At 48.2% G+C, this 23861-nt stretch overlaps 1 long non-coding RNA gene across 1 annotated transcript in view; it reads left to right on the top strand.

Annotated features, from left to right (window-relative positions):
* Positions 1-1150: 1150 nt before the first annotated feature.
* The window catches only part of LOC138520677 (uncharacterized), a 40490-nt gene continuing 17779 nt past the window's right edge, over positions 1151-23861 (top strand). Inside the window, exon 1 of the long non-coding RNA XR_011282855.1 lies at positions 1151-1933. This is a non-coding gene — a long non-coding RNA (uncharacterized lncRNA). The remainder of the gene's footprint in view (positions 1934-23861) is intronic.

Here is a 23861-nt window from a genome sequence, read left to right as displayed (position 1 = left end):
CCATCTGTCCTGTTTGTCTGTCTTAGTCCGTCTCTCTGCTGTTGTTTCTCTCTTTTAGTTTGTCTCTCTCTTTCCTGTTGTTTCTCTGTGTTAGTCTGTTTCTCTTTCCTGTTGTTGTTCTGGGTAAGCCTGTCTCCATCTTTCCTGTTGTTTGTCTGTCTCTCTCATGTTGTTTCTCTCTTAGTCTCTCTCTTTCCTGTTTCTCTCTTTTAGTTTGTCACTCTTTCCTGTTATTTGTCTCTGTTAGTCTGTCTATCTTTCCTATTGTTTCTCTCGCGCGCATCTCTAATCAGTCTCTCCCCTCCCATCTGATCTGTTGCTTTCTTTCATCTTTGCCTGTCCCACTCTGTCTTTTTCTTTCGGTCTCTACCTCTCGCTGTCTCTGATCTCTCGTCACTACATGTCTTTCTTCGCTGTCTGTGTGCTCTCTCTTCACCCCTTCACTTTCTTTGCTCGGCAGAGCTGCAAGTCACTCTCTGGCCGGGAGTGAAGTGTGTAAAGATGTCAGAGGAGAAGGGGGGGATGGGTGATTTTGGGGGATTTTCCAGGAGTTCACTCTGTTGTATTACGAGGCTGCCTCTGAGGTTGGGGGACTCTCTCCGAATAATATGAGAGGGATTATAAGTGTCTCTCTGTGTTCCGCCTCTGATTGTTTCTGTTCACTGTCTCTCCTCTCTTTCTCTCTTGGCTCCTCTTCATGTCCATGTTGCTCTCTCCCTCTCACGTGTCTCTCTCTTCCACTCATCCTTTCCTCCATGTTCCCCGCTCTCTGCATCTTCGGCGGTTCCCCTCTCGTGTCTCTTACTCTGTCGTTATTGCTCTCTCTTTTCTGTCTTTAATCTGCAATATTTATTTATTTATATCCGACATTGTCAGTCTCCTCTCTGCATGTTTTTCAGTCTACCTTTCTGAGTCTCTCCACTGTCTGTCTCTCTGTTCTGTCAGTGTCTCTTCTCTGCTGTCTCTCCCTCTTTCCCTGCAGATCTCTTGTACCCGTCTCCCTGTCTCCTCCCTGCCTGTCTGTTCTGTGTCGCTCTCCCTCCCACTCTCCTCTCTGCTTCTCTGCTGTCTTCTCTCTCCGCCTTTTCCCTGCAGATCTCTTGCACCCGCCTGTCTCCTCCCTGCCTGCCTCTCTTCTGTGTCCCTCTCCCTCCCACTCTCTTCTCTGCTGTCTCGTCTCTGGGGAGGTGGAGAGCTCTCCCCGTTATCTGTTGAACTTGGGGGTCACTTCGGGTTTCATTTAAGAATCGAGGAACAGCCCCATTCCCCCTGGGCTGTGGGCAGAGTCTGCAGGTGTCTGGGGACCGGAGGCTGTGATTGGCTGAGCTCTCGCTGTGGGTGTGATTGACAGGCTGTTGGCGCCCTGTGATTGGCTGGTTTCTGAGCCGGGCTTCTCTCTTGCAGGTGAGGTGACTCTGGATCCTGGCACCCGCGGACGGGAGAAGCGTGAGACGCGGAGCCCGAGCACAGGACCTGCCCGACACCCCCCAGAGATTTACTAACTACCCCTGTGTCCTGGGGAGGGAAGGGCTGAGCTCCGGGAGGCATTACTGGGAGGTGGAGGTGGGGGGCAGCACGGGCTGGGAGCTGGGGGTTTGTGATGAGTCTGTGCCCAGGAAGGTGGGGATCACAGCATCACCTGAGGGGGGACTCTGGACAGTGGGGCTCTGTGATGGTGAATACGAGGCTCTCACCTCCCCTTCCACCCCTGTGACCCCCCGCGCTCCCCCCGGGGTCCTGGGCCTCTTCCTGGACTATGAGGCGGGCAGGCTCTCGGTCTACGATGCTCAGGACCGGGCTCTGCTCTTCACTTTCCCCAGGGCCTCCTTCCCCCGCACCCTGCGGCCCTTCTTCAGTACATGGAGGACCGAGGAGGAGCTGCGGATCCCCCCGGGGGCAGGAGCGGACTGAGAGCAGCGGAGCCTGGCAGCAGGTAAGGGGGTGCTGTGACTGAGGGACATGTGGGGGTGGGGAGGGAAGGGATTGGGGTAGCTGTGTAGGTAGGGCTCGTCTTTATTGGGGGGGCACTGCTCGTCCTTGCAGTGCAGGTTGTAGGGGGCTCTACTTCTGGGGGTGACTGATGTTCTTGTAAAGGGGGGGCAATTGCTTCTTTCAGGTGCTGTCCTGGGATGTTTGAGAAGTGCGGGTACTGTTGCCTCTTTTTTAGTGGGAGTGGGGATGAGGGAGGGGGTGGGCACTATCCTCTGTTAAGGGGGGGGGCTGGGGTTACTGTCCTGTATCTGTAAGGGAGGGGCACTGTTATTTTGATGGAGGTCATATATATATTTAGCGGGGGGTTAAGCGTTTTGGCGGGTGCCTCGTTCGAGCTGCTCCTGTGGTTTTGCAGATTTCATTTGGGGTCTACATGGGAGGAGAGGGGGCGGGGAGGCACAGTGGGGTCTTTTGTTAATTAAGTGTTTTATTATTCTATTGTGCCTCCCCCCTAACCCCCCCCCCCCAGGTTTTTCCTCCTTTTTTAATGTGCATGATCTGGGATTTCCATGCTTTACTCGTGACCCTGTCACAGGCTCTCACATTTCCATTACAAAACTTTGCTCTTACATCACCCGCTTCTGCACAAATAGGGCTTTTCAATATTAGTTTTATTTGCAATATTTATTATATAACATCCTGCTATAGGCTCTTGTATGGCGTCATTTCTTCAGTGAAATTTCCTTTCCTTTGGAGCTTCACTTATATTTTACGGCTAATCTATATGGCACGATGGCCACTTTACTTGGTTATGAATCACTATCTTTCTCGCTACTATTGCTTTCTGGGTAACTGCTAGTCTTCCATTCCCTAGCCAACACTGGCCCCTAATGGCACATTTAGGAAGGGTTTATTTACATCCCTTGGTAGGTCTTAATTTTTTTTAGGGGGTAATTCATGGAATTAATGTGGGCGCAAGAGTGAAAATCGCAGCGCACGCGTGCGAAAGCCGCGCAAGTGCCCGTTTGGCGATTCATGGAAGGCGATGCGCGTGGCTTACCTGTGACCTGCGCCGAATACGCATGTGGCACACGTCATTGCGACATCCCGAAGGCTGTGGGCGAGACGCCCAGTGAAGGCGCACACTGCCCACTGTGCACATACCTAAAAAGGGGGCAGATCACGCAGAATGGGGAACAACACGTGAAAATGTGGGCGTTACGGGGAAAGTACCACAGCGAAATCCTCGCAACACCCACACGCACGCTAACAACACGTATTCATGGAATCGAACAGGGGAAACCTGTGCGCCACAAAAGACGAGCTAAGCCGGAAACACATGCACCAGGCGAAAGCTGGAGTAAGCGCCCCCGTGCAGCATAAAAGAGCGTGCAAACAACAAACAAGCTTATACTGCTACATTGAATGTACCGCTCCTCGCAGCAGTGGTCGTGACACACCGCAGGAGGAGGAGGATAGCCAGGCCCTGCATTTTTTTACCCAGGAACAGCCTTTTTGGGATGCCCGATGACCAGGTCTATGGCAGGTACAGGTTACCACCCCATATCATCCTAGACCTGATCACTGAGTGGGAGGATTACCTCAAATCACCCACCCTGTGCTCCCAAGCACTGAGCCCCTTGGAAAAGGTGCTAAATGTACTGCATTTCTTGGCCACTGTTTCATTTCAGCAGACAACTGCCATAGTTGGGGGCGTCTCCCAGCCCACGCAGTCATGCTGCCTACACCAGGTGTTGGCAATCATGACTGCACGCCCCTCAGTCCGCAGGCAAATATACATGCCCAGAACACCCGCAGAAAGGCAGGCACATTTATGGCAACCGCAAGTGCTGGCATTCCATCAATGTGCCGGTGGTATGTGATGCCAAGGGAATAATCACCTCTGTCTACGCAAACTATCCAGGGTCCACCCATGATACATTCATATTCAGACTGTCACCCCTAAACCGGGAACTGGAAGCTGGGAGGCATGGCGAAACATGGCTCATTGGTGAGTACAAATGCCTGTGCACATGCATGCATGTCACTACCCACAGAAATGGAGAAACCCAACTAATCCCAACCATTATCACCTCCCCAGGGGACAGTGCCTACCCTCTGAGCACCAACATGATGACGCCAATACGGAACCCCACCACACCACCCGAGGTAAGACACAACGTAGCCCATATTGCAACCCGGGGCATAGTGGAGCGCACATTTGAAGTGCTGAAGTCACGTTTCCGCTCCCTTGACGGCTCTAGTGGGCAGCTACTATATGCGCCCCCAGTAGTGTGCAGGATCATTGTGGCAGCATGTGTCCTGCACAACGTTGCAACCCGACGGGGTATACCGGTGGACATGTTGGTGCCCCCACAGCCCCTGTGCATGGGAGGGGAAAGGGCACATGGCGAGGCAGCCCGTACCCAGCATGTGGCTACATTTTTCACCTAAAATCCCACCCCTGCTGAGTGCACACAGGGCTGGCACATACCAGATGACAATCGATGATGAAAAAGGGACAGTGAACTGTCGCAACCTTACCAACCTGAGAATGTGTCCCTGGAAGTGCTACAATGTGCGCATCCCTAGCTACTTAAAGAAACCCAATGCAGTGTGACCAAAAGGCACACATTCATGCTGCATAATCTACTACCCCCTTGCAAATCGGCACAGCCAAATACTGGTATGTCACCTAACCCCTCCCAAAGCCCATGTCACCCCCCGACACACCATGCCATGGCATGCAATGTGAAGGCAACCAAATAAATGCACAACACATGAGACAACTGTCACAAAGTGCACCGTCAGAAATCCCCTCTTACATATCAAAATGAAACTGTACCCATGACCATATATTTACCTGCATGACAAATCACAAATACAGGACCCAACAGTGGCAACGTCAGACAGTGACCAAACCCAATAGCCCAAGTGTCACAATCCGAGAAAGCCACCACATGGACCCCTCCCATCTTCAGTGTGTTGCTGGTAGGTAAATGTGGCAGGGTACTGCATACAGCATGAACTGCATCTGCAATGGAGACAGGCAAGGTAACACATGAAGAAGCAACATGTAAATATGCACAATGAGTAATATACTTATCATCCATGCATTGGAGAAACCATCATGAATCCCCACTAGGGGTGTATACACAGTTTGGACTACAGACTGGCCACACAACTGATGGAAGCCCAATGCCTCTGTGTAAGTTACTGTCACACAGTGCCATCCTTGCAAGCCCATGGAAAGGGGAAGCAGGAGTGGCATATGTGTCTGGACCCCAAGCCTCAGACACAAACACAAGACAAGCCTGTATGGGCCCAGCTGGAAGACACAGTGGATGCCTTTGGATGCCACACAAAGCAACACACTGTTACATAAATGCACAATAGACAGAAAAAGTGAAAAAAGCAAGAGAAAATAAAATTAAAAAAATGGCCATGGTTGACCGGGGGGGGGAGCACCCAGGAGGGAGGAGGTGCAGGGTGCACCTCAACACCCACATGCGTGGATGTTGAGAAAAAAAAAACCTCCATGGGCTCATGGCCTGCCCGGCTAGCCGATTGTGGGAGAACTGCTGTCGCTGTTGTCACACTCTGGTGGAATATGAGAAGGTGTGCATGGTATGGGAGGCAGACCACGAAAAGCCCTGGCATGCTCCTCCATGCCAACAAACATGCGGGTATGAAAGGTTTGGTTCTGCAGGATGATGGTCCGGAGGTCCCCATGCAGCACCTCACGTGATGCAAGGACATCCTCACGGGTTGGCTGCAGCTGAGCTGTTGCGTGTTAGCTGCTCCAGCTGCTGTTCTGACCGTGTACTCCGGGCCTTCTCAAGTGCACCCAGAGTAGCTCTCAGGGAGGTGTTATCTTCCCTCAGGGCATCCCTGTGGGCCTGTGTCTCTGCATATATGGCTGTGCGCAGAGCACCCAGTTCGGCCCGTCGGTCCCTGTTGGTGGCCAACATGTCCTGCCTGTGTGAGCGGCACGTGAACTGCGTTGCCTGCTGCTGGAGCTCCACCTGCCTTTCGGGGGGAGAATGCAAATGCCCACCCTTTCCACGGCCTGAGCCATCATCTCACATGATGCCCACTGTTGTTGTGCAATTGCAAAAATGGAGTTCTCCCACACAGTATTGTCCGGTGGCGCACGGCTGTGTTCAGGCAGCCCACACCACAGGGGATACCCCTACACTCGTGACCATGCCCCGCAGGCAGCTCGCACCACAGGGGACTACCCAACACCCGTGACCATGCCCCGCAGGCAGCTCACACCACAGGGGACACCCCATCACCCTTGACCATGCCCCGCAGGCAGCCCAACACCAGTGACCATGCCCCACAGGCAGCCCACACCACAGGGGGACTTTTTCCATGCGATTTGTCTGGCACAGGCAGAGTACGCATATTGCAGGGGGGGGGGCGCATGGAGATTTTCACGCGATTTGGCTGCCCGTGCACGGTACGCATATTCGCGGGGTTACGGCAGGCCTTTTTCACATCATTTATGAAGGCACGAGCGGGGTACGCGTATTCAAGGGGGTGGTGCACAAGTAGATTTTCACGCGTTTTTTGGCTGCTGCAAGCGGGGTACGCGTATTGAAGGGGGTACGCGGGGGTATTTTCACATGGTTTGGCAGCCGTGAGCGGGGTACACATAGTTTTTCACGCGATTACAGCGTAGGGGGCCTGTAAACTGGTCCAGGGTTAGCGCAGCCCTTTGCGCCGTATTGGGGATTTCTATGGCTTTTCCTGGTGCAAGGGGCGTTCTTGGGGCCGTAACTGGCGCTGCTGGATGTTCGCTGCGCCACGGCTGCATATGGCTTGGGAAATCCATGAATACACGGTGCGCCTCAATGCTGTTTGGCGCATGTGGCTGGTGCATGCTGGCGCACGCTCCCTCTCTGCGCTGGCCGCGTGCGCTACTTCGGCGCTGAATTCTATGAATTACCCCCTTAGTATTTATTAAAAACTCTTTTATGGTTTTCTTTTGCTGTTCTCTCTCTTGGTGACATCTTTTCAAACCACATGGACTTCAGCTCTATATTTGTTTTATTTTATCCCGTTACACAGCTGCACTAACTACTTACACATTCATGTTTGCAATGATATGTTCCTTTCTATGTTTGGATTGTACTTCTGTCTCACTATTGACTCTTGGCAACTATCAAATCATTATTTTATTTTCTGAGAGAGTTTTACTAACTACTTGCACTTACCTCTGACCATCTCCCCTTCTGTAAACATTTGCACAAAACGTGGATAATTTTTCTCTGCTCCTTTTACCGCCTTATTTTACTTTCTTCACTTACTCCTTATATCTTCTCCAATTTATCAATTAACAGTTTGCGTGATATATTCAGTGAAGAAAACGTTAAAGGGGCGTTATGGTTTAGTTGCTCCAATAAAAACCTTTTGAAATTAAGAAAAACAACATTAAAGGGACTTTATGGTCGCAGAGCAAAATCAAAAAACCAAAGACATTCACCAGTTATCGTAAGCTATGCAACCATAACTCACAAATGGCATCACATTTTCTGGAAAGTTCTTTTCGTGTAGCGACAGTAAGTTTAAGCATTACCTGGCGGTACTGCTTTGAGAACATGACAATCGTACTTTGAAGGGGCTATATATGTAAGCCTTCACCTTGCAGCATGTTCCTAAGTTAATTTCCTTGGGGTTTGGCGTGAGCACATGGTGCACATACATGGAACAATACGCCAGACCCAGACAGATCATACAGTTTATATCCTTTATATGTCTGATGACTGACTCTAATCTTAGATTCATTCGGTGGCTGTACTATTAGTTTCCCACTTGCTAGATGTTACCTCTCTATGTGCATCCACCCACGTGTCTAGTAATTCCTGTATACTCAGCCCTTGGCTCCAAGTGTAACGTCACTCAAGGTTCTGATAGGCTTGGACTTCTAATCCACTAGATCTAGATCTACTCTACTCTACTCGTCTAGTGCATGCTGGAGCCATTGCCTGTATTCGTGGATTGTTAGATTGCCATATTATTCACAGACAGTGGGCCTGATTACGAATGTGGCAGTAAGGCAACAACAGCGCTGGTAGTGCTACTGACACCGTGGTCAGACCAGGCATGCAGAGCGGCACCCGCAAGCAGAACTTGTGATGGCACCGTTCTAAATGGTGCCGGTGCAACCATGCTCCCCACCCCCATTCTGCCTTATTGGGCAGAATGGGGATCGGGAGCCCGGCCATACTGGCACCCGCGAATGGGCAATTACCGGCCCATTCAACTCGTAATGGGCCGGTAATGGCCCATTCGCGGGTGCCGGTGTCTGTAGCGATTTTGGTGGTATTAATGAGGCCCAGTGTCTGTTTGAATAAGTACATTTTGTGATACATGGACTATTCATGTGAGATCGAGATCGGCCTATCACCTTTGATATATTGGTGGCAATACCCTAAACACAACCCTCTGTAAGAACTTTGTCAAGATTGTTACAAATGAGTGATGTCATCAGTGATGTCATTGATGATGCCATGTGTGATGTCATCTTTGGCCTGGGTGTTTGTGTGAGCAGTGCATGTGGGGGATCGTGCCAAGCCAGACACAGTGTCTCAGCTGCAGGTATGTCTGGCAGCCATTAGTGATAGGATGGGGAGAAAATGGCTGAAGCTTAATGGAGACAAAACAGAGGTATTGGTGGTGGGTTCTTCTGCTTCTTCACAGGGCCCCTCTTCTTCCCCTGCCTCTTCATGACGTTGGTCTTCTGCTTTTTGGCCTTCTGAGCTTGGCCCCTGTCCTCTACCTGTTCCGGTAGTCAGGAATCTGGGGTTTTTGTTTTCAGAGTCTCTGTCTGCCACATCGCAAGTTAATTCGATATGCAAGTCTGGTTACTTCATCTTAAAGTATTAAAGAAAGTTCTGCCCTTTCTTCTGGCGATTCTTCGCCCATTGGTGGTGTCCGCGTTGATACTGAGCAGGCTGGATTACTGCAACTCGTTGTTTTTAGCCCAGCCGGCCTATATCATCCACCAGCATTATATAGCTGCACCTGTGGGAGAGAGCTGGCCAAAACATTTTCAGAGCCATTATATCATATCTATTTGTGTCCATTCATGCAGCTAACCTTTTACATTTTACAGACACTCATCCAGGGCTCGCAAAGTCTGCTTGTCCACTCGCATAGTCGAGTAGATTTTATGCAGGATGAGTACCTTTTACAGGGGATGCTTGAAACTTGTATTTAACATTTGCTTTGTTTGCAATAAATGTCAAACAAAAGTTTTGCTGGGCATTGCTGGCCTCTGGGTAGCAGCAGTGCGCCAAACAAAGTGGGTTTGTGATGGCATGCACCATTTTACAGAAAGTGCATTTACATTTTTTGTAATCTGTTGCCATGGGTAGAGTGCATTCTCTTAGGTCGAGTAGGTAAACTAGGTTACTACACCTGCAGGCCTAGCAGAATTTTAAAGAATTTGCAAGGCTTGACTCCTTGCACTAATGTCTTTCTTCAGCGTTAAACAAAAATGCAATTTTTTTGCTCATGTTCCATCTTGGGTACAAATAACGTCTGGTGGCATTATAAATATTAGTACAACATTGCTAATCAAATGGGTTTGTTTGCTAATCAAGAACATTTTAATTAGCAAACTCTACTAATCCATTTACATTTTTGAAAACTACTTTATGCCTTGTTCTAACGTATATCTACTTGTGACATCGACAGAAGTAAAATCACAGAAATGAAAAGGACACGTAGCTTCTCCAAGGATAGTTATTACTTCCTTGGTTCCACTACTTACATCTTTTGTTGTAAGTCAATAGCTCATTAGTGTTAATATTAATCTGTCACTTAATGATACCACATATTAATGTCCATCTACACGTACTTCACCCCATGGGACATGTGTCAGCTGTCCTACGGTGAGCTTCTTCAGGGCGATTTCCTTATTTACAGGATCAGTTTAATCATTTAAACAAATATTGATACATTTTTTGTATAGAAATACAATAGCATAAACCTGTAACGGGGTGGGGGGAGAATACAGGAAGATATTAGTATAATTATGTATTTTGAGTATGTAAAAACTCTTAATAGTTCTCCAAATAATATACAATATATTTACTTTTGCTAAATCTTGTAATCCAAAAATAATGTTGAAGTAAAGGTACTACCTGTACTGCATGATGCATCTAATGTTTGTCTACAGTCTCAACATATCTCTTGTGACCTGTAATTCATGAATTTCATAAGAATATGTTCATAATTGGTCTGAACCCGTTCTATTCGTCCTGGTGGATATTTACTTACTGGAGTCTATAGTTGCTCTTCTCTGGCTTCCTGATCAATTTCTTGCGCTCTGAGTCATTTGTAAGTTCTTGGCTTGCTCAGGTTCTTTCCCTGTATACATATCTGTAAATGCATAATGATCTGTGCTGTCTATTGTATGCGGCATATCTGTGTATACAAACTCTTGATCGGTTTACTAGTTGCCTACTGCTTAACTAGTTAGATGCTTGGGGTCTCATCTCTCCTGCAGCATGGTAACCGTGGTTACGATACCCTAAACACAAGCTTTGGTACAGCAGTGTCTCTCCTGGACAATGCCCACTGTTTCTTTATGCTTGAGACAGCAGCGTCTCCAGCACTGCTCAGTGTCTGGGCTTGATACAGCAGTGTTTCATGCACTGCTAAGTGCATCTCAAGGTGTGGTACAGCAGTGTCTCTCCTGGACATTACCCACTGTTTCTTTATGCTTTTATGCTTGAGACAGCAGCGTCTCCAGCACTGCTCAGCACCTGTCTGGACTTGACACAGCAATGTTTTATGCACTGCTAAGTGCATCTCAAGGTGTGGTACAGCAGTGTCTTCCCTGGACAATGCCCAGTGTCTCTCTGCTATGGGCTTGGGACACCAGTGCCCAGTCTCTCGCTCGCTCTGTGCTTACCACAGCTGCCTTTCCTGCAATGCTCATGGTCTCTGCTCTGAGCTTGAGACAGCAGTGCCCAGTCTATCTCTGTGCCTTGGACAGCAGTGTTTCCTTCACACTGTTCAGTGTCTTGGACTTCCAATGGCACAGGGATCAAATGCATTGTTTCTCTCACTACAGAATGGTGATAAGGCGGGGCATGCTTGCTGAGTCACTGTTCAGTGTCTTGGTCTTGCAGCGGCACAGGCGTCACATGCATTGTTTCTCGCACTACAGAATGGTGATCCAGCGGAGCATGTTTGCTTAGTCACTGTTCAGTGTCTGGGTCTTGCAGCGGCACAGGGGTCACATGCATTGTTTCTCGCACTACAGAATGGTGATCCAGAGGAGCATGTTTGCTTAGTCACTGTTCAGTGTCTGGGTCTTGCAGCGGCACAGGGGTCACATGCATTGTTTCTCGCACTACAGAATGGTGATCCAGAGGAGCATGTTTGCTTAGTCACTGTTCAGTGTCTGGGCCTTGCAGCGGCACAGGGGACATATGCATTGTTCCTCTCACTTCAGAATGGTGATCCAGCGAAGCTTGTTTGCCGAGTCACTGTTCAGTGTCTGGGTCTTGCAGTGGCACAGGAGTCAAATGCATTGTTTCTTTCTCTACAGAATGGGGATCCAGCAGAGCATGTTTGCTGGGTCACTGTACCAAACAGTTCCTGCCCTGTTCCTGTGTTCAGCAATATATGAGGAATGTATTGGAAAGATAGTGGAAATTAATACACCCAGCCATTGAGTACACCATCATACAGTCTCTGTGATCATGTTATGGTGCAAGGTCCAGCATCATATAGTCTCCGTGATCATGTTATGGTGCAAGGTCCAGCATCTTCCAGTCTCCGTGATCATGTTATGGTGAATGGTCTAGCATCATACAGTCTCCGTGATCATGTTATGGTGCAAGGTTCAGCATCATACAGTCTCAGTGATCATGTTATGGTGTGAGGTCCAGCATCATACAGTCTGCGTGATCATGTTATGGTGCAAGGTCCAGCATCATACAGTCTCTGTGATCATGTTATGGTGCAAGGTCCAGCATCATACAGTCTGCGTGATCATGTTATGGTGCAAGGTCCAGCATCATACAGTCTCTGTGATCATGTTATGGTGCAAGGTCCAGCATCATATAGTCTCCGGGATCATGTTATGGTGCAAGGTCCAGCATCTTCCAGTCTCCGTGATCATGTTATGGTGCAAGGTCCAGCATCTTACAGTCTCCGTGATCATGTTATGGTGAATGGTCTAGCATCATACAGTCTCTGTGATCATGTTATGGTGCAAGGTTCAGCATCATACAGTCTCTGTGATCATGTTATGGTGCAAGGTCCAGCATCACAAGTCTCTGTGATCATGTTATGGTGCAAGGTCCAGCATCACAAGTCTCTGTGATCATGTTATAGTGCAAGGTCAATCTAGTGTGCCATACGTTGATCTGGCTTCATTACAATGCTAAGAGCATGCACCTGAGCCGATGCAGACATAGCCTGGGCAGCTTAACCCAATAAATGCTCTCCACCACCACGGGCAAGACCCCAGGAGCCAGTGATTGAACCCCATCAAGCAAGAGAAATGGCACTATTAGAGCAGAGCTACTCGCAGCAGGGTTGAGCCAGAAAGAGCAGGCTCCAGACATTGCGCTAAGCTCCTCTGAACACCCCTAAGCCCTTTAAATCAGGATTTAAAATAAATATCTTGACAACAGTGGAGTCCAAAGTGCAGTGTTTTGGGTGGAAGAACGAGCAACGACACACTTGCGACTGACCTCTTATTAGTGGGCCTTTGATGGTTAGTTGTGATAGTTAAACACTGACTGGTATAGGGGATGAACTACAAATAATAAGGATTGTCCTAAAGCAAACAGCGCACAGGGTGTAACTACACAAAGTGGGGGTTTTCGTCCAGGTGTCCAACACTTTAGTTGATTCAGGTTCAAATCATAAAGTTCTTAACTTGTTCTTGCAAGTTCTTGTCTCTACTTGAGCGCCCTCACCTACAATGTAAAGTCTCAAAATAGTCATGCAACGAAATGTTCCAGCACCTAATCTTAACAAGTCTTTTAACCCCCTGGCTCCCCTAAACTAGCAGCACAAATGTTCCAAGGTTTTGGCCCAGTGTAAAGGCTTCACAAACCTAGCCTCCAAAGTCCAACTCTGTTGTCTAGAAGTTTTCCTCTGGGAATGTTCTTGTAGTAGTTACTCACTCTGGTCACTCCTTTAGGCCTCTCTGTTTTCACCTTTGGTCTCAACAACTCTTCCAGGTTTGAAGCTTAATGGTTCTCTCTCCTTCAGGCGGTTCCTCTGCCTTGCAACAGCCACTTGTAGACTTCTCCCAGCCCTTGCAGTACTCAGGGTTTACAGTACATCCCTCACAGTCTTTGGGTTTGTCAGGATTCACAACAGGTCTCTCCCAGACCTTGAGGTTTCTTTCTGCATTCATAACAGCAGTAATGGGTGCAACCCCCGTCCCTCAAAGTAGGGACCTTGTCAGGCATCCAATGTAGTCGCACTCCTGCCATGGCTCAGGTCTTTCTCCCTTGTACCCGAGGATCGCTGGTGGACAGCCTCAGCCTGTCAATTCCCTGGAGGTTTGAAAGATGGTTTATTCCCGCATCCAGGCAAGTCTCTCTGCCCAGGGATCCATGGGCAGCTTCCAGCCTGGCTTCTCTTGAGTTTCTTCCAGATTATCACAGCCTTCCTTTAGGCAGTACTCTTTGGTTCCTTGCTCCAGGGGGTCTCCTTTCTCCAGAGGGGGCTCTTTTCCTGGCTTCTTGCTCCAGGATTTGGAGGGAGACAAGGGGTCTTCGGGCGGCTTCTGTTCTTCAGTGACAGCCTCCCCTTCAGATCATTCCATTCTGTGCTGTTGGTGGGATTTCCATCATAATTCATTGTTCACCCCTGGGCTATTTAGGAGAGTCTGAGTTAGGGGAAATAGTTCCCTGTTTCCAGGACTCTGCTGTGAGTACAGGGTGTTGGTCCCTTGCCTTCCTGGCTCATTTCTGGCATCATCATTTGCTTCGACTTGTTAAAACCTTTCAGTTCTACCCAGCCCCTCCTCCCTCTCCAGGGGTACCAATACAAAAAAGCTTTGCTTGGCTGTCTCAGTTGGATGCAGTGATGTTAGGTGGTGGGCACAGGATTTACCCCACCCTTATTGGGATTTATTTATCTACATATGTGTGTGTGTATTGTAAGAGATCTGAAGATGGAGACTGACCAGGATGTGACATATTTTGGGCTATACACTTTTATTGAGCTTTGCAAAAACCTATCTATCGCTATCTCTGAGGGGTTTCCCTGCCCCAACCTAAAACTAAAGGAAAGTCAGAATGTCCGTCACCTGAAAGTTCACTGTCCCGTGTCAAGAATCTGTCTCTATCCCTTACACTACATCCAAAGAGTTCTAATAAATGTAAAGTTCTCACACCAGGAGAATGACTTCCTTCCCCTGTTGAATGTTGGAGGTTCTTGTGAAGAAAAGAGGATATCATTGTTTCTTTGAAAATATGGTATCAAAACTTCCTTGGAAGGAAAGTCTATTAAACCAAAGGCCTAGGCCAGGGGGAAATACTCCCTTCCCCGGAGGGAAAGACTCCCTTACCCGGGCTGTTTAGTTTTTCCACAGGCAAAGTGTCACTCTCTTGTGGACAAGGAGAATGTCTCCCTTCTCCTGACTGGCTTGAATGTTAATATTCTGTCCTTGAGCCCAGAGGAATGACTCCCTTCCCCTGCCGTCCTTTTTGGCGTGCCCTCGGTAATTCAACTACCAGGAGAATGACTCCCTTGACCTGGCCGGTATGTACTGTTAAGAATGTTCATCAATTCTAAACCAGGGGGAATGACTCTGTTCCCCTGGTTTCTGATACAACTGTATGGCTCTTAACTCTTGCCAATTTTGTACTTTATTTTGTACAGAGTTCCAGACCCTCCTCTGGTAACTTCTAGACCAGGGGGAAGGGCTCCGTTCCCCTGGTTCTACTTCAATGTTTGTTTCACACTGCACAGGGTCCAGACCGTTCTTTGTGTCTCAATGGTCCCCTAGACAGCACTGGGATGAGGATGCACACGTCTGATGTACTCGTAGAGCCCCAGACCCTTTTCTGTATGATAATGGTCTTGGGTATGCCACTCGGATGAGGAAGTCCTGCTCTGATGCATTCTTCATATGCTCTAGGGTCCCAACCCTTCTTGGCCCCTCACTAGGCCTCACTGTGTTTTGGGTGCTTCTCAGAGACCCCCTTAACCGCCCCATGTCCCTGCTGGCCAGCCCATATCGCCTGTTACCTTCTAGGGCTTTGTCGTATGGCTGTGGCTCTTCCCAGGACTGGAGCTGGTCTTTGTTTTGCCTTCCGTAACAGTCTATTTCTTCTCTCTGCGTCTTGTGGCTCATTACAGTGTGGGTACAGTTAGCGGACTGCATGTTCCACCGCCTCCTGGAGGTTGTACCACTGCCTCGCTGGTTTCTGTCTGGATCAGTCGACGTCGGGTTTCAGAGAGGTACGGTCTGCTTTCTGCCGGCGTCCGCAGCTTCCTGGTCTTCGTCGCTTCTCTGCTTCCGCACTCCACAGCTTTCTCCCCTGCTGCTGCTCCGGGGCTGGTTTGACCACCATATAAGTCCCTTCTCAGTTTTTATACCCGTTGGTATCTTTTAGGTCCTATTAAAGACCTTTGTTATTTTCTATGACTCACTGTCAATGCTTCCGCGCATCTTCTTCGTGCCAGTACTTGGGTCAGCCATGATCTTTTTGTTGCTACAAATCCTCTTTGTTTCAGTAGGTGTAATGGTTATAGTATTACAATAACACATGGAGGTACTAGTCAGAGGGGGTGTGAAAGAAGGTGCTAGAGGTCTTGGGAAGGTTTGGGTAGTGGTGTTGTGCATGCTATCACCCAGCTGGTCATCCTTATCCCCAGGAGGGGAGTCCCTCCTGTGAGAAACCAGTAGGAGTTTCACCCGCAAGTCCCTGGGGAATCTGTCATCCAGGTGGCCAGGACACAGCCATCGCTTTTGGATCCAGTTCCTGGGGGTCGACCAGTGTGGGAGGGTCACCTGGGTGAGGGGTCTTGTGGGAGTGGGACACCTGATGGCGAGACGCGATATCCCCTTCCCTGTAATGCCTTTGCCCCATCCTACCTGATCTGATATTTAGGAACTTTAAACCCCTCCTCTCCCCTCTTTTTCTACATGAACACTTTCACACGGACAGCCCGCTCTGGGAGAAAACAGACTTGCACCCAAGCTTTGCACCTGATATGTCCCACTACTATGGTCAGGCAATTAATGATAACCACTCACACCTGACTTCCATTAAGCTTCCCAACTTGGATATAAGGCGGAGCACGAGAGCACTCTCTGAGCGAGGCAAAGCACACAAAGGAACAGTGTTTTTGAGGCGGCAGCTAAACGAGGGGAGAAAGACGGCAAACCAAGAAGGGTGCACCAGGAGGGAGATACTGTTACTTTCAAAAGTCCTTCAGATTGAAAGGCGTAAGGCCAGGAAACAAGACTGAACAGTCCTGCATTGTGTGTCAGCAATACCCGGGGCCCTCCTGCATGGCTGATTGAGTCGGGGAGGAGCGGCAGCTGCTGTGATACCGTCCTTGGCTTAGAGGTTAAAGCAACGCCAGTAAGATTAACACAGCCGCTGAGTTGGAGAGACCGATGCAAGACCGATCTGTGTTGAAGTCAATGTTGCAAGCGGCAACATCGTATAAAGAGCACAAGATGGAAGATTTGTAACGCGTATGATGAAAGACGCGAGGAAAGCTGAATTGCTGATGGATGTTTGAACTAAGAGAAAAAAGATACAACACCTGTGACAAAGTGGTCCGGCACCATAAGTGTTCTCAATCGAAGGTCTCAGTAAGGTGTCCAGCTAAAAGTAATTAAAAGTAAAAGATGAGTGAGAAATGAAGTGAATCGACGCAGTCCTGCGACGGTTTAAGGAAAATCCATTGCACAAACGAAAGTCTTTGATTTTTGGCATGTCCGAGCCCAAACTAGGGAGACGATTTGAGAACACTCTGTTAAGGGGTCAGAGTCTGAATGAGGGAGACCAATTGTGAATATTGTGCTGAAAGAGGGTCCGAACCTCAAGGAGAGAGACCAATGGTGAATAGTGATCCCGAGAACTTGTGAATGTGAAAAACCTGAGAAGAAAGGAACTTTAATGCTTGTTGTTACGTTAGGCCCTCTGCAATAAGAGACTTTGAATGGTAAAGAGACTTTAGCACAGAAGGCCCTGATATCTATACTTTGAACTGTATCCTCGTGGCAGAGAAGCCAGAGTGAGCGCAAAGCTCGAACACGCCGCCGAGTCCCATGCTGAAAACGTGGGGAAGGGAAGCCAACTGCTCAACTATTCTGACCTATTCTTTCCTGAACACTTTTTCATTTTGCATACATTGTTATCTGTTAGGAAGAATTCTCTTATAAGGCTAATTTCCCAAGCCTAGTGAGTCCCCCAGAAGTTTTGCTGGATTTTTTTTTTTTTTTTTCTCCTTCTAAGAGTGAGACTCTTTTCCTCCCACTTTTAGGCATGATTTGAGGTGTGCTTTTGATTTAGTTTGTGTTCATGGGCTATGGGGTAGCCTCTCTTACTCCACAGGGCATCATTTGTTTTTGTATGTGTTACACAGCACCCTCAGTGCAGTAACACAGGGGTGTCCTAGTGACCCCCAAACATAGACTCCGTACCCTGGGACTGACTAGTTTCTCCCAGGGCAGGTAAAGTCACCATTGACTTTACTAGTCCGTAATTGTAAACAGAACCAGCACAAAGCACCATATTGTGGAAGTACTGGTAGGGGTAATTCGATTGGCCCTTGGTCTGTTTTCCAAGGGAACACTGTCCAGTCCCCCCTTGTCGAGTTACTCACTGGTGGCAGTGGTTACCACGCAAAATATTCCTCTGGAATATTTCCTATGGGATTTTCCCATTGATTTTAAACGCACCACTTTTTGGTGCAATGTTAAAGATACCGCTGATTTATTTAATTAATATTAAATTGCCGGTTGTGTCTTTTTGCCAGAACTCATTTCTAAAATGGCGTTTGTGTCCGTCTCTGTAACTCTAACCAAGGTCGAGTCCTTTGTTCCATTTTTTGGCGGGCTTCTCCACAGAAGCCCTCCAAATGGTGCCACTCTGTCTGGGTTCCACAGGAGGCGTGGAGGGGGGAATTGGCACCCTGGACTGCGTTGCCGTAGCAACCTAAGTCGCACTCTACTCTAATTGGCCCAGTGGTGAGCCGCCCGGCTCACCACTTAGCATGTGTGAGTGACAGCTAGGCTGTTGAATGAGGGTTTTTCTGCATAAAAGCAGGGGCTTTGGGACTAGAACTTCAGAAGTCGCCAGAGGACCCAAGATCCGAAGAGGGAAGAAGCTGAGCCATCTGCAGCGACGACACCACCGGTGAAGCCCTGCTGCAACAAACTCACCACTTTCCCAACGACAAGAGAAGATCTTCTGCTGGACGAGTCTTCTTCCTCTGAGCTGGTGGGACCAACCAGTTCGCCCTTTTCGCCTTCCAAAGACGTCTCTTGGTCGAATCGCCCGTGCCAAGCACCCCGCCGGCCGGATAGCCAAGCTTCACAACTTTGACCGCAAATAAAAGGACTGCACCTTTTAATCGAGAACTCCACAGCTGGTTTCATCTCTGGGCAGTGCAACGACTCCACGTTTCTTCCTCGACGAGATCCTCTCTTCCCCTGGTCGGAACAACGAACTGCAACCACTGCCAGGAACAACTGCCACCGCTGGAGCTTCTTCTCTCTTTAAGGTACTGTGTCCTGCCTGGCCTCCCTTTCCACGGATTGCTAAAGGTGACCCTTAAATCCTTGGCTTTCCAACTGGGTTGGCCCCAGACCTTCCAACTTTACTTCTTGAATCAACCCAACCTCTTTTGAACATTCTGCAAACACTTTTAGTGCATTTTAAACTGTGTGATCTTGGGCACATTTCGCTTTGCTCCATTTAAAGTGGGCCTGGCCTATGCACTTTGGCTCTACAGTGTATACTGCCTTCACTTACTTGCTTTGAATTTAGAAAAGTATTGGGAACTGTTTATTTTTATGCTCTGCCTTTTTCTCTCCCTTTTCCTTAACTATTGGAGTGCCATCTAGGTTACGCGCTCACATCTGCCTTGACAAATAGTGGTGTTTTAACTCTGACTTGTCATTAAGGGAGGTGTGTATACTTTGCCTGACTGTATTTTAACTTCCTTTTGATTTAGAGTGCTAGTGTATTGCCTAAAGTGTGTTTTAAATAAATAATTATATACTTTTGATACAAAGCTCTGGTCAGTGTTTGTTTGCTCTACTGTGTTTTTAGCCCTATTGTGTATGCTCTGTATACTGCCCTACTCTTCTTGAGAGACGTCTGACTGCTCAGCCACAGCTACCAGGTAAATCTGGTTGGTGCAGACTGCTACCAATTGGGTTTACTGCTTACTCCTGTGGCCTTAATCTTTTTGCAGTGTTCCCCAAGGGAACTGCATAGGATTCTGCCTAACATTATCCCACACTATTTGTGTTTAGAAGTAAGGATTGGCATTAGGTTTATTAGTATAAGCCCTTTTATTTTGACAAAGACTCCACTAGGACTGTGGTATTATTACTTGATGGTCGTAGCTTGCTCCCATCTTTAGGTTTAGGGTTAGATGGGCATTTTAACCAATCCATTGAAGTTCAATAAACATCCTTGAACTGTGATCACTTGTGTCTGTCTTCACTGTTTGATACCATGCCTTCCTTACACTCCTCATGAGGTGCTCCTGCATTAAACCACCCTTACGGGGAATATTGGGTGGTGGCCGCACATCCCTAGCCTCATGGGAAAGGTCTCCCCCTTGGGGAGAAGTGACAGTACCTGTGACTCGTCACAGTATGTATGTATATATATTTCTGAGGCTTGTGTAATCTGCTTAGATCACATGCTATGCATAGGCCGACATCTAGTGGTAGCTGCAAGTATTAGTCTTTGTTTTCGAAATTCGAAAAGGGACGTCGACGGGGCGTGCCAGTAATACTATCCCTAGTGTGACGTCTACTGTACCCACGATCCTTCACGCGTCCAGGTCCCTTAGATTGTTTTTTTCCACCATCATAGTCAGACGCATATCGCAGAGTTCCATCTTGGCTAACTCCATTATTTAGAAAAAGCTAGTATGTCTTCCTGTCTTTTCGATATCTGTTTACCACGAAAACTTCGGCGATGGCTTCAAGGACAAGTTGTTGTTTCCATCGTCGATACAACACCTGTCTCAACGATCCTTTGTCTACAGCCTCAGAAGGCCGCAACAGGCCTCGGCCCTGCACAGTAGGGAGAGCGGGGGGAGGTTCATATCCTATTCTCATTAAGAGAATGTATATTCCCCTTTACTCCCATCTATTTCGCCAGGCTGCCATCCCTATACATTATGGAATACGCACCTTTTAAGTTCTGCCCTTCCTGTAATAGGAAATTTCCCTGGAAAATCTTGCACCGGGTGTGCAATCTTTGTCTCCCCAGGTATCACGCTGAGGGACAGTGCAAGTCCTGCTAAAACACTCAAGGGTCGTAAAACCAAACGCTGGACCCACCACGCCATGCAAGCCGAGGCTGCCATGGAAGTCGAGGGAACCTCCAGCGAGGGCAGCATCGACTTTTTCAGTGACGCAGAGGGCGATCGGGATCCATCGGATTCCCACGTGCGAGACCCCAACAGGCAGGCCGGCGGCTCTGCTACGGGGACGACACTCGGCGGCTCAAGCACGACCAAGTCTCGACACACAATTCACACCTTTGACGGCAGAAAGTCGACCAATGCCACTGACCGATGATGCCGCGTGTGGCTTGAGGGGGAGGTCTGAAATTTCCCTGTCCTCTGGGCCATCACGATCATCACACGACAGGCCCACGAAACAGGCGGTAAAATCCATTTCCGACACCATGTCTAAACCTTCAAAGTCCTCGGGCGCCAACGAAGATGAGAGTTCATCAAAAAATATGTTCCCGGTACTCTGTTAAAAGGCCGTACGTTGAAAAACCAGACGTCCATGGCGTCCAAAGGGAAAAAAGCCAAAGCTTCTAAAAGCAGGGATTTCACTACAACAGAGAGCACTCTTTCAGGGTCTATGCACCATAATAAAACCCCTGTCCCAGAGCCACCTCCTATACCCACTACTCCTACTCCTGCTCTCTCTGTTATACCAAGCTCCTCACTATGGACAACAGAACAATTTGATAAAGTTATGAGGAGGATGTCCTGTGTTGTTAATTTCTTTGACCACCCCAAGGTCCTCCAAAATCTTCAGGAACACCACAGCGCGGGGCAGCAGCTACTCAGCCAACCGCCAAAAGAACCCGCCTAGACCCCACCCAGGCTTCCACCTCGCATCAGGACTTAGGGCAAGATACTTACTATTATACCATCCAAAACTCCCAGGACCCTGGCACTTATACATACCCAGACAACCAAGGGGACACAGTGGACCTGGACCAATATTATGATGAGGACGTTTACGTCATCCAGTCACAAGATCACACCGACCCACCGGTGGCAGGCTCACCGGTAGATAACCAATTACAATATAATGACCTGCTCCTGAAGGCTGCAGAGCACTTCAAGATAGACATACAAGAAGCCCAAGTCGACAGACTGTGGAAGACATCCTCGGGGATAAAAGGTCAGCAACCCAATTTATCCCCCTGTTGCATCAGTGCAGAGACTCGTGCAACCCTCTCTGCTCAAACCCAATTTAACACGGGCAGTCAACCTGTGCATCGAGAAGATGGTCAGACCAGCCCCCTCAGATCCCTTATACATTAGGGGGCAGTTAAAACCTAACTCTTTGGTAGTTACTACTACACAAAAAAGGGCGGGAACCCCTTTGGTCTCTGCTGAGGCCTCTCTTGACAAGGAAGAAAATCTACACCTTTGGCAGGAAGGTGGCTTCTTTGGCAGCTTACCAAACAGGAATTGCTGATTGTAGTGCATGGAACTGACGGGAGCGCATAGAAGTGCGCGACATACATCGAACGGGTTGGAGTGCACGTAACATTTGAAAGAGCATGAAAACCATCATATCACATCACCATGCTTACTCTCTTCCTTACACCACCATTCAACTAGAACACAGAGATACTATGACACCATTCGGTATAGCTGTTCTCATACTAACATCTGCCTCATATCCCACATCACTCTAACTAAACACTGCTGGTTTCACACCCTCCAGCCAGGCGTTCTCCTCAGGCCTAACGCAGCCAGAACCGGTCTGGATAAAACCTGCCAGAACGAACGCATACTCTTGATCTCTCGACCACCACACCTACCGCTATGAAGCAGCTACTACATGAATACAACACCAGCTGCACACATATCCGGTGCTCACATGCACCTTTGACTCTCTACTCTCTATACTGACTTGAACCTCGGTTCCCAAGGGCGTTCAACTTACCAGCGCCTTGAGACTATACCAATGGTACATAAGGCGCTATATAAATGCAAAGTAACATAACATAACCCGACGCTATTAGCCAGTTACAATTGTCACAAGTGGGATGAAATCGCCAAACAGATCGACTCTGTCCCAGAGCCCCTCAAAACACTGCTCTCACTCGCCATCGCAGGGGGTAACAAGTAGCCAACTGTATCCTCAAAAACAACTTGGAGGCAGCGGACAATGCAGGGAGAATCACTGTGGAAGGCACACTGATTAAACGATATGCGTGGCTACGGCAATCAGGCTTCAAACTTGAAACCCATGCAACCCTCCTTAACATACCCATTGAATCCAACGCTTTGTTCGGAAAGCAGTGGAAGATGCTCTCAAAAGTGTAAAATAGGAATTGGACACCCTAAACGTGTGAAGGACCATGGGTACAGTAGACGTCACACCAGGGATAGTATTATTGGCACGCCCTGTCGATGTCCCTTTTCGAGTTTCGAAAACAAAAATTGTAATACTCCGCAGGTACCACTAGATGTCAGCCTATGCATAGCATGTGAATCTAAGCAGATACAAGCATCAGAAATACGATAACGGTGAGTAATGTATCCCATATTTCTGATGCTTTTAGATCTGCTTAGAATCACATGCTTTATTTATTTAATTCTTTTTTATAACATGCCTAATAATGTACCTGAGTTTGGTTTCTAACCGCAAATCCAGGATTCGAACCTCTGTTGCTCTGCATGGTCTTGCTTCAAAGACCAGCGCGCTGCCCCTGTGCTATCCTCTGTTCACCAAAAAGCAGGTCCCACTGAGATACGTTCCATCTAGTGGTACGTGCAGTGTATTGCATGACTTCTTTTTGAAAGTCGAAATAAGGGACGTTGAGTGGGCGTGTCTGTAATACTATTCCTAGTGTGACGTTCGTAATACCCATGGTCCTTCACGCGTCGAACTCCCTCAGATTGTTGCTTGTGGCATGTAGCCTTTATTACTTATATTGGTGATACTTAAATTTAATATGGAGTTCGATGACTGCAGTTATTTGTCCTTCACAAAGCTTTCGACAGACAAGCCTCCTGATGGACTGTCGTCATGCTTCAGCCTACTTCAGGCCTTTGGCCTGCACATTAGAGTGCTTGGGGGGTCGCATTCCACATATCTCTTAGAGAATGCCTACCTTTTCTCTTTCCCTCTTTTCTACCTAGACTTTTTACAAGTATCCTTTATCATGGAGAACACTCCTTTTAAATTCTGCCCCTCCTGTCATAATATGGATCCCTGGAAGGACACCCATAAGGTGTGCAATTGGTGCCTTCCACAAGATCACTCCGAATAGCGCTGTGCTGCCTGCCAGATTTTTTGACCTAAGACTCTAAAGGACCGGCTTACTAAACGTTGGACGGCCCACGCCATGCAGGCCGAGGCTTCCATAGAGGCGCCAGCAGGCACACAAGAGTCAGAGGAGGAATTAATTTCCTCTATTTTATTTATGTTTTATAAAGCACCTTAATCCATAGTGCTGAACATTTTGAAA

Source organism: Ambystoma mexicanum, chromosome 13, assembly GCF_040938575.1.
Source record: "Ambystoma mexicanum isolate Mex_15411 chromosome 13, UKY_AmexF1_1, whole genome shotgun sequence".
Classification (NCBI taxonomy): domain Eukaryota; kingdom Metazoa; phylum Chordata; class Amphibia; order Caudata; family Ambystomatidae; genus Ambystoma; species Ambystoma mexicanum.
The sequence above is the reverse complement of the archived record's forward strand: the minus strand, read 5'-3'. Positions and strand labels throughout refer to the sequence as shown.